Genomic DNA, 19,704 nt, shown 5'->3' on the forward strand with positions numbered 1-19,704 from the left:
TTCTATATCCTGGCCTTGTTAATTCAGATTTTACTTAGTCTGATAGTTCAGCGAAGATCAGTTTAATATCTAAGTCTGTGGTATACTCAACAGATAATCGGTTTTTATTGATCAGCTTGCAGAGAAACCCCTCTGGATTGACCCTATTCCATTTGATATTTCTTCTACTTAATTGATAGACTTAGCTGAAAGAAAGAGAGACCATAGATAGCGCGACATTAAGCACTATACAAACTCATACATAACTCTTAAAAGAAAACCTGAACAAGCAGATTCACTATCACATACTCTAGTAAAAGAGAGAAAAAGAAGAATCCTTCATCTCTCACCTCTGTTTCGTAAAGGTAGTTTGCTCCAATTTCACTGGAGGGAAATCAAGTGTTGATACAACACCACTTGTGAGCCACAGTGTAGGAACAGTGATGCTCTCCATGTTACAGCACACTAACATATGCTGCCTGTGGACTTTCTCAGGCAGAAACTGCAGATTCTACAGAACATGGCAGCTAGACTTTTCTTTAAGCTGTGAAAGTATGGTCATGTGTTGGAAGCTGAGCAAAAAGTTCGAGGCATGTTTAACCACCACTTCTTTTATGAAAGTTCAGGCTGGAGGTATGGCCTTTTCTGTCCTGACCATACAGCTGTGGAATGACATATCTGTTACTCTTCAACAGACCATCAGTGAAAGTGCTTTATGCATGGTCCTCAAGACCCATCTGTTCTTTTGGTTGTTTGCATGTCAATGTTGTCTTGTGCACTTTAAACACTAAAATTCCTTTCAGCGAAAAGTACCTTACAAGTATTGTTACTCCCTCACTCTTTTCCTGAAATACCTCATGGGATGCTTTGATAGTAAAATTCAGATACCGAATATAAGGAATCTGGTTCAGTAAAAACAACCGCAAGGGCTTCCTTATACATAAATTAAAGTGTCTCTGCACCCTTCAGCAGTTGTGAGGCAAGGCAAAAGTTTTGTTCTTTACCTTTCTTCCTCTGAATCTTCACTGTCCCAACATCATTTGCATTTCCATTCACAATGCATCAATCATGCTACTTTCTGGACAATCTAATCAGGGCAATGTAGACATGCTTTTCAGTTTATTAAAGGGTCATCCATTGAATGAACTTTCCTCATGTTCCTCTTGGCATAAGCAAAATTCCTTATAATCTGCGAATAAACTCCAGCAAACAAAGAGAAAAAACAACCTGCTTGTGACTACAGAACTAATATATTTGTGCAATTGCCTTATCAAAATCTGCCATTTGTTCTACCCTTCCCTTACTTTAGCTTAGCCATTGATTCTAACATAAAACTTGCTGTTTTCTGCATTACAAATGAAGTAATTTATCTATGACCAGATAAAATATTCCATTAACTGTCTGGTTATTTTAATTCAATATTGTTCTCAAACAAATCTGCAAATGTATCCTAACTAATAATAGTGAATTGTGACCCAAAAGTTGACTAACTGTAGAATTCCCTTAACGTTTACTTTGTAATTCTCTGCTGTTTCCCTTGATCACCAACAGCCAAGGTAATCCTTCATGTCCTCAAGCACATCTTTTACCACCCACAAATTTGCTTTATTATGGAACATATACCATTTAGATTAAAGCTAAGCATTTGTTTAACCAATAGCGGACAATGGTTATCTATTACCTGAAGCAGATGCTTCGTCTTACTTGGCACTTAATGTCCATGATCTTTTACTTGCTTACATTTGCTTTTCTCTGACATAGTGTTTATTCTGGCACAACAGGCATTATCCCGGCCCCTTGATTTACCTCCATAAAAAATTGTTGTCCAGAGATTTTCATTTTTGATTTGTGTTTTGGATCATTAGAGAAGTAATTTAATTTGGGTAGTAATTTCTGATCCAGGCGGAATTTTTCTCCACATGATTTTAAAAATTGGCAGACGTGTTGCAGCGATGATGTAATATTTCAGGAACCAGGAGACCTATATGCTCTATTTTGGTCTCAAAACATAGGTATATAGAAATTAAACAAATAATACTGGTTTTTAATCCTTTTATATATCCACCAAACAATGTTTATGATCTGAATATGAAAAAAGAAAATGTATCACTCCTGTTTTAGACACGTTTTCATAGTTCACTTTATTTATTTCTGCAATCTCTTGTGGTACATTTGCAGAATGTTGAACATTTGAGAAGAGCGTATCGACAGGGACATCTTTTTGTAGCACAGGTTTTGCAAGTACTTGTAAGTTCTTTGGGTAGAGGCTTTAGAAATTTAATAAGTTTTAGCTCCTTATCAATATCTTCCCAACCAAATTCACACAGACCTTTCTCTACATATGCATGATCCAAAACATTTATACATCTTATGATCAAGTAGAGCGCTCTTTTAATGTGTCTGCGCTGAGAATATGATGTCAGTGGAAGATCATTTAGCTGGACTGATTTTTTGAACTCCCTGTACCCAATATTGTAAAATGTGTAACAGTCATTACTGGTTTTCCACACACATCGAAAGTATTTTTCTACGTCTTTAAAGTCACATTCTTCTTCTGTCTCAGCAAATCCTTTTAGAAACTTCACAGATTCAGCAGTTAAAGCTTCATGGTTTGTTCCAATTTTGCTCATAGTGTCATCACCCGTAAGAATATGTGCGTTGATAAGAACACTGTGCATCTCTGGGTCAAGTTTCTTATACAGAATGTGTAGCGGGATTAAGTGTCTTTCCTTGCCTATGTCATAACATGACAATAACTCTGACAATCCTTGATTTATGAACATTGCAACAAATCTAAGTAGCACATTATTAACATCTGTGTCATTTGACAGTACAATGACTAGGTTGGAACCATTTTGGACAGCCCACTCACACGTGCCACAATACAACAGTCAGCTTAATCCAATTTGTTGTTAAGTTCTTAAACAATATGGCCTGTATCATTTGACTAAATCTCTGCAGGCACTAACTTCTCATTGACAATCATTCCACTTGCAATAATTGGAAATTCAGTCTTCACAGAAGCATCAGCAGTGTTTTGGTGAGTTAACATCTCAAGTTTATCTTGTTTGATGTTGAGGACCAGAATTTATCAAGTTGCACAGGTATAAGTGTTGAATTCTTGATGCTGGCAAAGTCAATTGTTCCACTTGTAGACGTTCGTCTGCTTCTCTTACATCTTTGACAGATAGTTTGAGATAACTGACAAAGACAATGCAATACTTGCAAGATGCTTACTGACTTTGATATCTGTAACGCAGTCTGAACGACCTTCAACGTTTTGAATCGATGATCTCTTTACCATTTGCAAACGTGACATATAGTCCTCCACAACAGTAGTTTTTAAATGAGGATACCTTTTTAAATTGAAATTCTTCAGGTGAAAGTTTTTCTTCAAGCTCCTGTCCGTGTTTGTGTTTAACTGGTTTTGTTGCAGCATCTCCATAAAATAATGCTTTTGTTGGAAGGTCATGCAACAGAATGTCCTCAATATAGTCACCCCTTTATTTTCCTACATCCATCTCTCGATTTGCTTGCGAAAGTTGTTTTTTTGTAACCGGTTTTGTAGTAGCTGGTCGGACGGAACTTACTATTGCAATTACAGAATGGAAGTAAGTTTAGTGATAATGTCAAACAGCTTTTTCTCTTTCTATGCAAATATCTCCTGCTTCTTTTCTGCATTTAGATTCAATTCATGTTCCAGAACATCTAGTAGACGTGTTGTTATATTGTTATCCACAATTGTTTAATATTAAATTCAGACAAGACTGAGGTCATGAAATTCGGTAGCTTGACCCCGTCTTGCTCCCCAGCATGGTGGCCCTCGGACTTAGGCCTCCCCCCGACACCGGTGAATAAAGTCAGGAACCTAGGTGTTCTATTTGATAATAAACTGTCATTTGTAAGCCATGACAACGCGGTAGTCTCTGCATCTTTTTACACTCTGAGGATGATTAAGAAATTATTGCCGTTTCTCCCAGCCAGAGCAGGCAAAACCCTGATGTCAACCATGGTTTTATCTAAGGTTGACTACTGTAACGGTTTACTATTAAACGCCCAAGCACAAGTTCTGAATAAGCTACAACTTATCCAAAACTCTGCTGCCAGAATTCTAACCCACACCCCAAAATTCTCGTCTATCTCTCCGATCATTCGACAACTACACTGACTTCCGGTCAGGAGCCGCACAAAATTTAAATCAAGCCTTCTCTGTTGATACGCCCAAAAGAGCGTTGCGCCCTTCCTCTGCCAATCTGCTACCAATTCCCAGCACTAAAAAAGTGAATTGGGGAGGATAGACGCTTCACGGTCGCTGCCTCTAGGCTGTGGAACACTCTCGCCCTCCAAATAAAATTTGCCCTTCTCTCATGATCTTCCGGAGACAATTAAAAACTTGGCTCTTAAACCAGTAAGTCCTGATTTCCACGCACTTGATCTGAACAGCGCCGAGACACCTTAGGGTATTTGTTGCGCTCAACAAATTGCATAAATAAATAAATAAATAAATTTGGTCATGAAGTTCTGTAGTTCCACAGTCTGAGTCATTTTAAAGGGGGTTTCCTTGCTGCTGCATGAAATGGAGAAGTCTGCCAACATCTTTATCAAAATGTTCCTCTCTCTTTCCCACAAGTTCGTGGTGAGGAACAGTTTCACGATTGTCCATTAATTTTCATTGGTCATCTCGCTGAAAACATTGTAAATAGAAATGATTTCACAGTAAACTAGCTGCCATTGAGAAACATATTCACTTTTACGTGTCTGACCAACAATTTCCTTGGAGCTTTTCTGTGATCTCTGGATCGTCTGTTCCAGTTTCATATCTGGAGCCACAGCATTGAACCTTCCCTCTCTGTTTTTCACCACAAAATGTATTTTGATACATTTTCTGTTTAGGTATGGTTATTCCACATCTAGCTTCTTCACTCTTTCCAAATACCAGGACCCATATCTTTGGTAGTTCATGAAATTGAATTCATGAAACACAGTAATCAGTGACTCCACAATCTTCACGTGCAGCTCCCAATCACCTTCACGATCAGCAATACCTAGTGTTTCACTAGAGCTATCATGTGTAAAACATTTACCCAGTACTTGCAAAGTTTTGAATTTTCTTCACATTCTTAGACAAACTCTACAAACTTGGTTTTCAAGTTTTCTGATTTTGAATTGAGTGTATTGAATATTGCCTAGCTTTGCCTTATGTCTTTTTAATCAAGTGCACCCTCTGCCTTGTTCACATCTGAGATGGTTTGCAAAACCTAATTTGTCATTCTTGTTCCAGAAAACATTCAATGCAATGTTTCTATAGCCTCAGATATTATGAGCATACCTTGTAACAAACTAACATAATGAGTTCCACTCAATACTGACTGGCAGTGTTGCTTCCAAATATTTTAGCTTCAATAAGTGCATTGTCTATGCCTCATCCACTGGAAGAACCTCATGCACACTGCAACACATCTGTTATCATGTGGGAAACGCCCATCATTGGATAAAGATCCTCAAATTCTACTTGATTGTTAATAAAAATGCCAACTACAATACAGAAAACACCTTCATTGCAGAAAATAGTTTTATCGAAAAAAAAGGTATACTACACGAAACACAGTCAGGTTTCAGGGCTGGCTTCAGCCCTGAGACTGCCCTCATCGAGGTTGCTGAGTCGATCAGGTGGTCGCTAGATTCAGGAGCATCAGCCATGCTGGTGCTCCTGGATCTATCTGCCGCCTTCGATACTGTGGATCATGGTAGAATGCTGCTTAGGTTGAAGGACATAGGTCTGGAGGACAAGGCATTGAGCTGGATGCACTCCTATCTTACAAACCGCTCTCAGAAAGTGGCATTGGGTGCCTTCTCCTCTAAACCAAAACGGCTGTGGTGTGGTGTCCCGCAAGGGTCTGCTCTTAGCCCGCTACTTTTTAATGTTTATCTGGCCCCACTTTTCACCTTAATTGCCAAATGGGGGGTCAAGGCGATTTCGTATGCTGATGATACGCAACTAGTCTTCCCCTACGCTGAGGTGTCAGAAGCAGCTTTTAGCAAAATAAAAGGATGTCTTAGAGATGTAGCCAGCTGGATGAACACTAACAAATTAAAATTGAATGCAAGCAAAACTGAGGTACTATTCTTTGGGAAAAGTACTCACCCCTCCCCTGATCTATGGTGGCCTTCTGAAATGGGCCCAGCACCAACCCCTGGAACCAATGCAAAAAATCTGGGTGTAAGGTGGGACGAGACGCTCTCCTTTTCCTCTCACATACAACAAGTCACTTCTGGTTGCCACCAAAAACTCCGAAACCTCCGAAAATTTCTCTCCCTTCTACCAATTGATTGTAGAAAAATGGTGGTCCATGCGACAGTCACATCCAGACTGGATTATTCTAACGGCCTTTATCTTGGCCTCCCGAAATATCTGGTACAACGCCTGCAGAGCATGCAGAATGCGGCTGCGAGATTGATAAAACACATTCCTTTTAAACATCATATCTCTCCGCATCAGCACGAGCTGCACTGGCTCCCAGTGGCGAGCAGAATAAAATTCAAAGCGCTCAACCTGGCGTTTAGAGCACAAAAAGGGACATGTCCCAATTATCTTAAACTACGACTTCCCCGTTACCATCAAGAGAGACACCTGCGATCGAACTCTCGGCTCCAACTAGCTGTACCACGAGTTAGAAGGGCTAGACTTGGGGGCAGGTCTTTTTCTGTAGGCATGGCGAAACTCTGGAACTCCCTCCCCTCTGCCATCCCATCTGCCACGTCAGAAGCTAATTTGAAGAAACTCCTAAAGACTTGGCTCTTTTTGCAGAAAGCTTAGAACTTCACCTTGCATTCCACTCTGCTGCTGTGGTTTCTTTTCAGCGCCGGGACACCTCCTTGTGAGGTAGCGGTTCGCGCTTTACAAGAATCTGTATTATTATTATTATTATTATTAAAATTGGCAGGATAGTCTGGTCTTCAAGCTGAGCGTGCACATTTTAGAAAATATTTTGAGCTCTGTATACTGTGGCTTAGCTTGTGACTGGAGATTTTATTACTGGTAAATACACAACCTTCTTCAGTGGGATGGTATTCTGGGAGATCAGAGCATGACTTCCAGCCCCCAGAGAAACTGACCTTTCTTTAGCCTTCAGTCTGCACCAAACAAGCGATATGATAAATTCAGTTAAATCAGCTTTGCAGACTGCAGCTTCAGGTAGAAGATCCATGTCCTCAGCCACTTTGAAACTTTATGGTAGGCTGGGACGTGTTGGTGGCCTGTAGTGATTTTGCACACTTTGGCAAGGCAGTTGGGTTATAACTTTGCAGCTTCGTTTATTTACACCTACAACGGACTCAGCTTGTTTTCCAGCAGCTACTTCATTTGTACAGTCTTGAATAAGCACCATGGCAGTATTATGTGTGCTGGAGGTTCCACACAAAGAAGAACGGTCTTCAAAATAAAAACTATCAAGAGCAGCAATTGTAAATCCTTTCCTGGTAAAGTGATTTGGAAGTGGTGTGCTGTCGGATTCACAAGACTTTACAGCATGAGCTGCTAACAAGTTCCTGCTCTGTACTGTGTACTTCAGAAGGTCTTAAAATGGTCCCTGCTGATTTTACTGCATCCTGTGATCTTATTGTTGCCAGCAGAAACTCCAGGAGTCAAATCAGCTGAGAACACCATAACCTGCCCAGCATCCACCTCCATGTGTGCAGATTGAGCGGTGGCAGTTGAGGCCATTTGACTTGCCTCCTGAAGTCTGTGATGTGATTCTGGCAGCCAGGCGTCCCTCTACGAAATCGGTATACGCCTGCAGGTGGAACAAATTTGTGGCATGGTGCACAGCAAAAGCTGTGGATCCATTTGCTGCCCCCCTTTCTGAGGTTCGCCTCTTTCTCCTTTCTCTTGCCCAGCAGGGCTCTGCTCTGGGCACTCTTAAGGGCTACCTCTCTGCCATTTCAGCCTTCTTGAGGCTTCCTGATCAGCCTTCTCTTTTCAAGTCCCCTATTGTAAATAGATTCTTGAAAGGCATCACGCACATGTTTCCTCCTGTTCCTTTCGTGATGCCTCAGCGGGACTTTAACCTTGTTCTAACCTATCTGATGTGCGCTCCTTTCGAGCCAATTCACAATTGCCCTCTTCGTCATCCCACTCTTAAGACTGCATTCCTGGTTGCCAGCGCCTCTGCCAGAAGAGTGAGTGAGCTCCAGGCTCTATCTTCTAAGCCTCCTTTCCTTTTTGTCCATCCGGACAAAGTTGTTTTAAAAACTCGTCCTTCTTTCCTGCCCAAGGTGGTTACGGCCTTTCACATTGGGCAGTCTATCACCTTGCCCACCTTCTTTCCGCCTCCGCATCCTTCAAAGGAGGAAGAGAGGCTCCACCTTCTGGACCCAAAACGTTGAAGGACTGGGTTCTTTGGACCCAGCGGTGCCAGGGCACAACACCTGAAACCTTCGTGGGTAACCTGCTCCGGCGTACAAGTCACAGAGACACGGGACACTTCCTTCGGCGTCAAAGAGTCAAGGTTTATTTACTGCAGGGAACACAGAAGTCACAGGAAGTACATCGAGTGTAGTTCGGGGAGACTGCTTCAAATTGTATTTGTGGATCGCTCCTTTTATACAGTTTCTACCCATAGGATAACATGATACACAATAGTTTACAACCTGGTTCCCACAAGTCGCTCTCAGAGGGGTCGCTTAGATCACTTTGAAACACACAAGATCCGGAACATAAGTGCGGAAACATTTGGCGGTTCCCAACTGTAAAAACCCATCTTCCCACCATTAGCAAATTCCAATCAGCAGTAAAGTAGATCGAAACAGGAACGAAGACAGGTGCAGAGGAAGACGGAAACAGTGGGGAGATCGGAAAGGGTGTAAAAGGGGAGTGTCGAGAAGCACGAGATACAGGCATCAAAGGGACGTGCCTAATGAGATGCACGGCTGAGACAATAAGCCCGTGCGGCAAGATGAGCCTCGAGCGGCGCCATCTGCCTTACAGTAGCATCCCCCTCGTCATAAAGACACTTTCAAAGAACATGTGTCTTCCGCAAATATCTTGGGAGTCCCAGGGTCGCGAAGCGGACAGCGTCCGTTCGCTGGCTACTTGAGGGCAAGAGACAAAATGGATGCCGTATCTAAGATGGAACCCGTGGGTACAGATGACAAACCCACATAACAAACGAACGGTTTAAGTTAGCACAGCGAAACTGCGCACACTTGCTAAACTCGTCATTTGCGGTTCATAGATACTAGACTCGACCATATTCGTGTGAGTCGAAAACACCACTTACAATTGTCACGGAACCTCAGACGCTCCTTTTGCCCTCATGTAGGCAAGCACTAGTCGGAATCATACTCGATATTCATCAGACCATCAAGATGTCGTTGTAGCATAGCTCTGTCCAACCGAGTCCCCTTGGTAACAGATGGTTGTCTCATACACGTTGTAGCACAGAGGCCACATAAGGCAGGACCACACTGCACACAAAGGCAACACGTGAACAGGAACACTACCACAACCCCGATGATCGTCAGAATCTTCCAACCCCAAGTCGACACCAGGCCCCAAAACCAACCAAGTAGCGTCCAATCCCCTACATCCACGTGTATGGATTCGGAGATCTTGTGCAACTTCGAGATGGCTTGATAGACAGTAGGAGCATTATCTGGAATGAAAATGCAACAGCTCGAATGGATCACTTTACATACCCCACCGCGATCTGCTAAGACAACATCTAAAACCATACGGTTTTGTAATGTCATAAGTCTCTCCGCCTGAAGTTCTGTGGTGATATTACCAAGGGCACTGGCAGTAATGTTAGCTGTCGATTCTACCACTCGAGTCAAATGTCTCAGGTTCCTACTATTAACCATAGGTCCCCAAAACGGGAGGAAACCCTTGAAAAAGTCTCCTGCCTCTTGACCGGCAGTATCCTCTTCACTAATTACGCCTCGTACAACTCTAGTCTTGTGGTAATCGGCATCTACAGTAAACGTCGGAGGCAACAGATTTGCAACAAAACATGAGCCCATGAAGTCTGCGGGCAACCATGTGTATGCACGATCATGACAGATGAAGTACGTACCCTTGGCAGCCAGAAGCACAGGGATCGGGGACATTGACAGAACGTAACTTTCAGTGCAAGCACTTACTCCAAGTGAGGCTTGCGAGCCACGACCCACAAGACAAAGATTACCAGTGTGGGGTACGACCCATATTGGAGACGAGCTTTTAAGCTGCTTTTCATTAGTGAACGTACTATATTCCCCTCTATTCGGTGCCCTATAGGCTTGTACCTCTGCCTTAGGGATGAGATAAGCATCATGGATCTCATCTTCCAAATCCTGTATTATCATCGATACCACCCACTGCCATGAGGTAGGACCCGGTTTGGGGGAACGTTCTGGAGAGGGGTGGAAACCTAGTGCGCTTCGAAGCATTGTTTGGTATGCTCGAGCTGACCCTTGGGAACTATACGGTAACACCAGATATGGAATTCCCTTACCCGTAGTATGTGGCATCAACCCACACACCCAACAATTAGTAGTGTTAACCACTAACTGATGCTGATGGAGGAGCTGGATAAAGGAATTGTTGCGGAATTCTACACGTCTAGCCTGTTCGTGTTCTGGTAACATATGAAAGGAATGAGGAGAAGCAGTAGAAGTAATGTTAGGGTAAGGAGTAGGAGTAGGGGTAGGAAGTAAGAAGTAAGACATAGTGTAATACACCCCACCCGCCAAAAATGCGGAAGCAGTTAAAAACAGTACAAACAATTGGGATACAAAACATTTCGTACGACTAAGTTTCTGCAGTTTGACTCTATACGCCTGCGTTCCTTCCAAATCGTTCAGCTTTGAAAATGCCATTTCCCTATGACCGTCCGCAACGTTTCTTGACGCACTTCGTTCTGTGCAGCAATAGTCAATTCCCAGGAGTTCCTAGGAACCGACGGCCTTTAACCTAGCGTCAAGACCTACTGTCCAGAAGGAAGTACGCGCGCGGCCCTACGGCCCTCAATACACAATATGTATTTTATTTAGCACAAATAATTCAGCTGTGGAAGGAAAAAGATACAAGAAAAAATCTTGATATATGTACAAAACAATTTTCAATGATACGAATGTTCAAAGTTGATCATGGGAAACGAAGATATTGCAGTTATCAGTTTCAGCAAATCAAGCAAAAATTTATTTGTCCTTAGTATGAGAACGCAGAGAATATCGATGTTTCCCAGGACGTGTCTGCTCGTCGAACAAAGGATCCGTCGAAGAGACAGCGTCCTGCTGATCAGTTCGTTGGTCTGGTCTTGAGTCTCTTGCTGACAATGTTCCAACAATGGCTTTCTGCTGCGCTGAGTGTTCACCAACAAGTTGTGCGTCACTGAAAGGTACAAACGCCGGCAATGTCGCTGCTTCTGTTGACGCAATGCCTTTCCTCACCCACGGGTCTGCCGGCAAAGGAATAGGGACTCGCTTACAATGGGTAGCATGTACCCAGTTCTTCCGTCCCTCAAGACGAACGGCAGTCCTCGTGGCCAAAAGCACCTGGTGAGGTCCAACAAAGCGGGGGTCCAGATTCTTCTTGCGCGAAAAATTTCGGGTGACAACCCAATCACCAGGCTGGAGCTGGTGGCCTGGACCCTCCGTCTGCGTCGGCAAGGCGTCGTAAACCTGTTGATGAATTAACCTCAGTTTAGCAGTCAAGTCATGTAAGTAGTCAATCAACATCGGGTACTCAAGATCAACAAATATACCTGGCCTAGGAACCCCCCACACATTCGCAGGACGGCCGAACACTATTTCATAGGGACTAAGCCCTATTCGGGAGTGTACAGTCGCCCTAGTTGACAGTAGTGCTAGAGGCAAAGCGTCAGGCCACGAAAGTCCAGTCGTAGCCTGGATCTTCGCTAATTTTAGTTTAAGGGTGCCATTGTACCCTTCAACCAATCCAGCTGACTGGGGATGATTGGCGCTGTGGAATTTCTGATTAATTCCAAGGCCCTTACACACACTCCTCATCACACTTCCAACAAACTCACTTCCGTTATCTGACCACACGACTCTAGGCATTCCATACCGAGGAAAGTATTCCTTCAGTAGGATTTTCGCAGTAGACAAAGCAGTATTATCTTTGAGGGGATAGGCCTCGATCCATCGGGAGAATGCGCAAACCACAACCAAAACGTATTTCAGGTTATTGCATCGCTCCATATGGATGAAGTCCAATTGGATCACCTCAAAGGGATACGAAGGAGGAGCAAAACTGCCAGGGGGAGTTGGGGTTCCTTTGCCAGGATTGTACATTATACACACCATACAATTCTTCACCAAACGTTCAGCACACTTAGTAATTCCATCATTCTTCCACACATCAGCCAACAACTTGCAAATACCTTTCGCGCTAATATGTGCTAACCCATGTGCCATTTGCACAACGGCCAGTACATACGCATCAGGCAACATCCATCTTTTCTGATCTGACAAATCAATCCAACAACCATTCACATCCAACCTTCCCGTACTTTCTTTCCACTTCATCTTTTCAGTGTCGGTGGCCTCATTCTGAATTGCTTTCACACTCTCTATAGTATTCTCACACATACTTGATTCTGTAGGCCACCTAACCGAATTCGTCACATACATTCGAGTGCTAAGGTTCCGGGCAGTCTCCTTAGCAATCTCATCTGCAAACGCATTACCACGACCAACATCATCCGTCACCTTACGATGCGCACTACATTTAACAATTGCAACTTGAGCAGGCAAAGTCAATGCATCCAAAAGATCGTTCACAAGCTGGCCATGCTGTATTTTCGTGCCGTGTGACGTCAAGAAACCACGTTCTCGCCACAATCGTCCGAAACTATGCGCTACACCGAAAGCATACTGACTATCGGTGTACACATTCACACGTTTACCTTTTGCTAATCCACATGCTCTAGTAAGAGCGATCAGCTCTGCAGCTTGGGCAGAATTCTGATTCAATCTCGCAGTCTCAACAACAGTATTCAATGTCACCACAGCATAAGCAGTAGTCACATCACCATTCGGCAATTTAAAACATGACCCATCCACATACAGGATGCCATCCGGGTCTTCCAATGGGGTGTTTTTAAGGTCCACACGACCTTTTGTTTCCTCCTCTGTACGCAAGTAACAGTCATGTTCTGTTACTGCATCTGACTCTGCACTAATTGGTAACAAAGTTGCCGGATTTAGGACATTACAACGTTTTATCTGAATGTGGCTTGCCAAGAGCGTCAATTCGTACCCAGATAACCTCGCACTCGTCAAGTGCTGAGTTTTCGTACGGTTCAAAAGAGTATCGACTGCATGCGGAACCATCACCGTAAGCATATTATCCATGACCAATCCTGCTGATTGTCGGATGGAGACCGCAGCTGCCGCAGTTGCTCTCAAACAACTCGGCAATGCTCTAGCTACTGGGTCTAAGGTCGAGGAAAAATATGCACATGGACGTTGCTTACCACCAAAAGGTTGCGTTAAGACGCTTAAAGCACAACCTTCCCTCTCGTGAACATATAACGTGAACGGCTTGCTGTAATCAGGGGTACCTAACACAGGGGCCGAACACAATGAATCACGTAATTCAGAAAAACTTTTCTGACATTCTTCCGTCCATGGTAAAGGAGTCGAAACATCCTTGCACGTAAGAGCCACCAATGGTTTCGCTAGCAATGAAAAATTAGGAATCCACTGCCTGCAGTACGATGTGATACCTAGAAAGGCACGCACATCTCTTTGGGTTTGTGGCACAGCCATGCGCGCAATCGCTGCAATTCTCTCTGGGGTCAATCTCCTTCCCTCCTTTGACAATAAGTGACCTAGATAGGTTACTTCTTGACAACAATATTGGAGTTTAGAAGGTGACACCTTGTGATTTAACTCACAGAGATGTTGCAGCAACGACACTGTAGCAATTTTGCAAATGTCCTGAGTATCAGCAGCCACCAATAAGTCGTCGACGTATTGGATGAAAGCCGCACCAACCGGCAACCTAAACGCATCTAGTTGACCCTTCAAAGCTTGACTGTAAATCGATGGACTTTCACAGTAGCCCTGAGGAGCGCGTTTGAACCGGAAGCTACGTCCACCAAGAGAGAAACCGAAAAGGTCCCTGCTCTCTTCGGCAATCGGGATGCTGAAAAACGCATTTTTCAAATCAATCACCGAAAACCATGAAGCCGTAGCTGGAATCAGAGTCAGTAGCGCCGTAATGTCAGGCACAACAGGGAATTGAGGAACCACAATTTTATTCACCTCCCGTAAATCAATAACAAAACGATAAACAGGCGGTTTGGTAGGATCAGTACGTTTAAGAATGGGCAGTACAGGACTATTGCACACGTTTCCCCGAGTTTCTTCAATGACATCTTTCTCGATCAAATCATAGATGATCGCTAACAAAGCTCGTTCACCATCCAGGGAGATACGATATTGGGGAATACGTGGCAATCGCACATTCGATTTCAACTGAACAACATAAGGGGAGATATCAAGTAGGCCCACGTCGTTTGGACCCGTCGCCCACAAAGATGCAGGAAGAGAATCCAATTCCGGTGGAAGCTTATCGAGGGACAAATACATGGGAGAGACTACTTTCTCTCCGAACGTAAGCTTTATACCCGCAGGAGAACAATACAAAGTCGCATACAAGCGTTTAAGCAAATCCAGACCCAAAAGATTTTCACCACAACCAGTGGTTAAAATCAACGGAGCTTCGAGCTCACGAGGCCCAATTTTAAGGGGCAAAGGGCGCGAAACTGGATTGCTAACGGGGGCGCCAGAGAATCCAACAGATACATTTGTTAAGCCAGACAAAGGTGCGCCAGGGAGTTTCGAATGCATGATAGAACTTTTCGCTGCACCAGTGTCCAACAGAAAAGGCTCAACGACGCCCGATGTAGCAACTGCGACGTAAGGCCCTCTCTGATCAACCGGAACTGATACCACTCCCTCTCCTTGTCTTTGGCTGTCCTAGTAATTACTATCGTCAGTTCCCTGATCGACGTAATAATCGTCTACATTGTACTGCGCAGATCGTCCTTGCGATGATCCACGTTGGTCAAAACAATTATTAGAATTTGACGAGTTATCAGAACGGTCGTTCTGAGCACCACGACCTCTACCACGTGATGCGTTCTGTGAACCACCACGACCTCCTCTAGACGAATTACCACCACTACGGTCATTTAAAGCAGGACAATTGAATTTAATGTGTCCCTCCTGTCTACAATAAGCACATTGATTGTACCCCAACGAAGATCTCTGAAAAGATGAATCATTACGCGGCTGCGATCGATTTGATTGCGACTGCGATCTATTCTGCTGAGGCGCATTCTGATTAGAACGCGGCGGATATGCTTGTTGTAACAACACTTTAGTTTTCAGCTCTTTCGTCTTTTTATCGGCACGGTCATTTTCCTCTTTTTCTCTATTTTCGTAATATTGTGCCGTAGCCAATATCTGAGCTGAGGTAGAAACGGCCCATGAACTTTCTGAATTTTTCAATTTATTGCACAAGTCGGGCAATAAGTTCGATACAAATTTATCCACAAACAACCTTTGTCCACCCTCAGTACCCATATCCTGCCCACTATGATCGACGAATGTTTCCTCGAACCTCGTAAAGAAGTCTGAAACACTCTCATCTTTCTTCTGCTTACAGGCTGACAACTTGTCCCAATTTACCCTCATAGCTGGCATAAGCGTTTTCATTAACGTAATGATTCGCTGGGGAAGAAGTTCAATCAACTGATCGGGTTTAGTAGCAGCCACTTGTCCAGCGTCTGCCGCTGTAATGGCAGCCCAATCACCACCTAATTCATTCGCGTGATCTTGGTGACGAATCTTGGCCCATACTGGTTGCGGTACAACATTGCCAAACAACATGTCGATATCGGCCAGATTCATTATCGTAGCGTCTACGAGCTGCGATAATTCTTTGTAATACCCCGCAGGATTTTTGCGAGGATCAGGCAAAGTTTGTTTCACCTGAAGCACTTCCGATCGTTTCCAAGGGAGGTGTATCCACACTCTCTGGAAATGTGCTGGTATTGGAGCATTAGCATTAGTATTATCAGCGGGTACCCAAACTGGCGGAACTTCTCGCATAGGATATTGGCCAGACCCATCTCGTTGTTCAATGTCCTTAACGAACAATGCATGAGGAATAGGAGCAGGACGAAGAGATAGCAACCGTTCAATAGCACGTCGGACATTAGTATCGACTATCAGTCCAGTTGCGAACTGAAGCCGAAGATTAGACAGGGCGGTCAGCACCTCGTCAGGCGCAACAGCCGCTATCTGATCATGTAAGAACTTGCACATTTCATCAAACACATATCTCTGAGTAGGTATGTTGAATTGATCAAACGTTTCGAGGACAACACGAGGTGGATTTCTAACAGGGTTTATCATCCAACCCATCGCCATATTGTATAGCGCAACACGTTCTCTATTACCAGGAAGCTGGCTACGTCTCTGTGGACCATCAGAACCTGCAGACCCAAAAACAGGTCCGAGCGACTGAAAGAAGTTTGTCGCAAGGGGAGAATCACGATTACGAGTAGAGGGAGAAGAGTAAGACACAGGACTAACAAGAGAAGGAGTAGAGACGTTAGCAGCAACAGGGGTTAACAACACAGGAGCAGTAGCGTGAGCAGTAGCGGGAACAGGAGTATGTGGAAGCGGAGGAGCAGTAGGAATAGAAACAGGCACAGGAGCAGGAACAGTCGGAAGAGCGGGTGCAGGTTGAGGAATAGGCGGAGGAATAACAAGTGGGAGAGTAGGTACGGCAGGGACCACAGGAGCTGCGGTACCCTGTACGTACGGAGGTGGCGACTTCATAAGATAGGACATTAAAGAATCCTCAACTGCCTCTTCCTTCTTATCCGACTCCGTAGGCAAAGCAGGATAGCATTTGTCTATGGACATACGCTGTAATCTCTCAAACACTTCCTTATCCTTATCCTCCTTATCACGCTGAAACTGCTCAGCTTTCTTCACTATAGTAGCAACAGTATCTCGCTGACTACGTTTATTTTGTCTGATCTCTTTCTGTCGGGCTTCTTTGCGCCAGAACCGAAAGGCATCAAACATGGCCGGCCTTGATTTACGTTCGAACAACTTCATTTCCAAATTATCTAAGATCGACGCTTCGAAGCTACCGTGAGGTGGCCAACGAAGATCGCCGTCTTTCTTTGTATATTTGATCCAATAATCGTTAAAAGCAATCGGGCCTAGCCCATGTTTGCTATATAGGTCATAAGTAGGAGTTCCAACCGGAGGTATCGGACACGAGTCCTCCAGCAGGGAATCCGCACCACAAGGTCTAAAGCAACTGAACAAAGTACTGCGACCAGGCATCTTGCACACTAGCCGAGTTTCACAAACTTCAAGGGTTACGGGATTTACCAAGTCCCAGCAAGAACTAAACCCTCGGTCTTTGGCGGCTGCAGTCGTCAAACAAATACAACAACAACAAAGTACGCTAGCAAAGTGTCACCGACAAAAACACTCACACAGCGTGTACAACAAAGACACCCGCTAAAGTGTCTACAACAAAAACACTCGCTAAAGTGTTTACAACAAAGACACTCGCTAAAGTGTCTACAACCAAGAACTCTGGGAGCGACCCACAAATACTTAACTCAAAGATCAATGGCGTCCTCAGGAAGGCCCGTCTAATCGTCTCGCTATACCAAGGTCTACGCCAGGCGCCAAAACAGGTCTACAGTCAGGGTAGCAGTCCGTCGCAGCCGTTAGGAGGCGGGAATCTTCGCGGGAAAAGTCTTCGGGCCACTTATTTCGACAACAGGATCGATGAAGCGGGGTGCACCTTCCCTCGGAGATTTCACACGAAGTTCCTCACGATCGTCAGGCTTGGACCGGTACCACTGATGCAGCCCCACGTTGGGCGCCAACTGAAGGACTGGGTTCTTTGGACCCAGCGGTGCCAGGGCACAACACCTGAAACCTTCGTGGGTAACCTGCTCCGGCGTACAAGTCACAGAGACACGGGACACTTCCTTCGGCGTCAAAGAGTCAAGGTTTATTTACTGCAGGGAACACAGAAGTCACAGGAAGTACATCGAGTGTAGTTCGGGGAGACTGCTTCAAATTGTATTTGTGGATCGCTCCTTTTATACAGTTTCTACCCATAGGATAACATGATACACAATAGTTTACAACCTGGTTCCCACAAGTCGCTCTCAGAGGGGTCGCTTAGATCACTTTGAAACACACAAGATCCGGAACATAAGTGCGGAAACATTTGGCGGTTCCCAACTGTAAAAACCCATCTTCCCACCATTAGCAAATTCCAATCAGCAGTAAAGTAGATCGAAACAGGAACGAAGACAGGTGCAGAGGAAGACGGAAACAGTGGGGAGATCGGAAAGGGTGTAAAAGGGGAGTGTCGAGAAGCACGAGATACAGGCATCAAAGGGACGTGCCTAATGAGATGCACGGCTGAGACAATAAGCCCGTGCGGCAAGATGAGCCTCGAGCGGCGCCATCTGCCTTACAGTAGCATCCCCCTCGTCATAAAGACACTTTCAAAGAACATGTGTCTTCCGCAAATATCTTGGGAGTCCCAGGGTCGCGAAGCGGACAGCGTCCGTTCGCTGGCTACTTGAGGGCAAGAGACAAAATGGATGCCGTATCTAAGATGGAACCCGTGGGTACAGATGACAAACCCACATAACAAACGAACGGTTTAAGTTAGCACAGCGAAACTGCGCACACTTGCTAAACTCGTCATTTGCGGTTCATAGATACTAGACTCGACCATATTCGTGTGAGTCGAAAACACCACTTACAATTGTCACGGAACCTCAACGTGCGCTATCCTTCTACCTCGATCGCACACGCCAGTTCCGGGTGGACGGCCAGCTCTTTGTTGGCTACGTGGGCGTGAAGAAGGGACGGGCGGTGCCCAAAGGAACCATCTCTCGGTGGGCTGCGTTGTGCATAAAGGTCTGTTACTCCTTGGCTAGAAAGGAGCCCCCTGTTGGGCTGAGGGCCCATTCCACTCGGGCCACGGCGGCTACTACTGCCCTGGGTCAGGGAGTCCCCTTGCAGGACATCTGTCAGGCAGCTACGTGGGCCTCGCTGCACACGTTTGGTAGACACTACTGCCTGGACAGCCAAGTCCGGAGAGACGGTTTTTTCAGCCGTTCCGTTCTCCAGGACTTTCTGGTGTGATCTTGGTTCGCAGACCCACCACCGGGGTTGGTATTGCTGGGGTATCTATTCTAAGGTAAGGAATCTAACACTAACCTGTTTCTTTCAGATGCACAAGTTACTTACCTTCGGTAACGATATATCTGTAAGAAACAGTAGTTAGTGTTAGATTCCTTACCGCCCCACCCATCTTCCCCGTTCTGCGAACCGATATCTAGGGTTTAAGTATTTTCCCTTTGAGGGCCCTAGTTTTTATGGCACCAGTGTCAGTCTCTGGCATGGCTCTGCGTTCCTGGCGCGGAAAGCTATGTAAGAACTGACATCAGCGCACGAGGGCAGCGTCTAAGTACTCCAACGTCATCCCGGCGATCCTGACGCCGGATGCGGAGCCGCAGACTATGCCTACCACCTCGCAGGGGTACTGCTACGCAAAACTTTCCGGATCCAGTCTGACGCCTGGGGATATTCTAAGGTAAGGAATCTAACACTAACTACTGTTTCTTATAGATGTATTGTTACTGAAGGTAA

General features: G+C 44.8%; 1 protein-coding gene across 1 annotated transcript in view; it reads left to right on the top strand.

Moving 5' to 3' along the window:
- Positions 1–19,704, top strand: part of SMC5 (structural maintenance of chromosomes 5) — a 628,567-nt gene that overhangs the window by 347,288 nt on the left and 261,575 nt on the right. The window lies entirely within an intron of this gene.

The sequence above is a fragment of the Lissotriton vulgaris genome, chromosome 3_1 (genome assembly GCF_964263255.1).
Source record: "Lissotriton vulgaris chromosome 3_1, aLisVul1.2, whole genome shotgun sequence".
NCBI classification, from domain to species: domain Eukaryota; kingdom Metazoa; phylum Chordata; class Amphibia; order Caudata; family Salamandridae; genus Lissotriton; species Lissotriton vulgaris.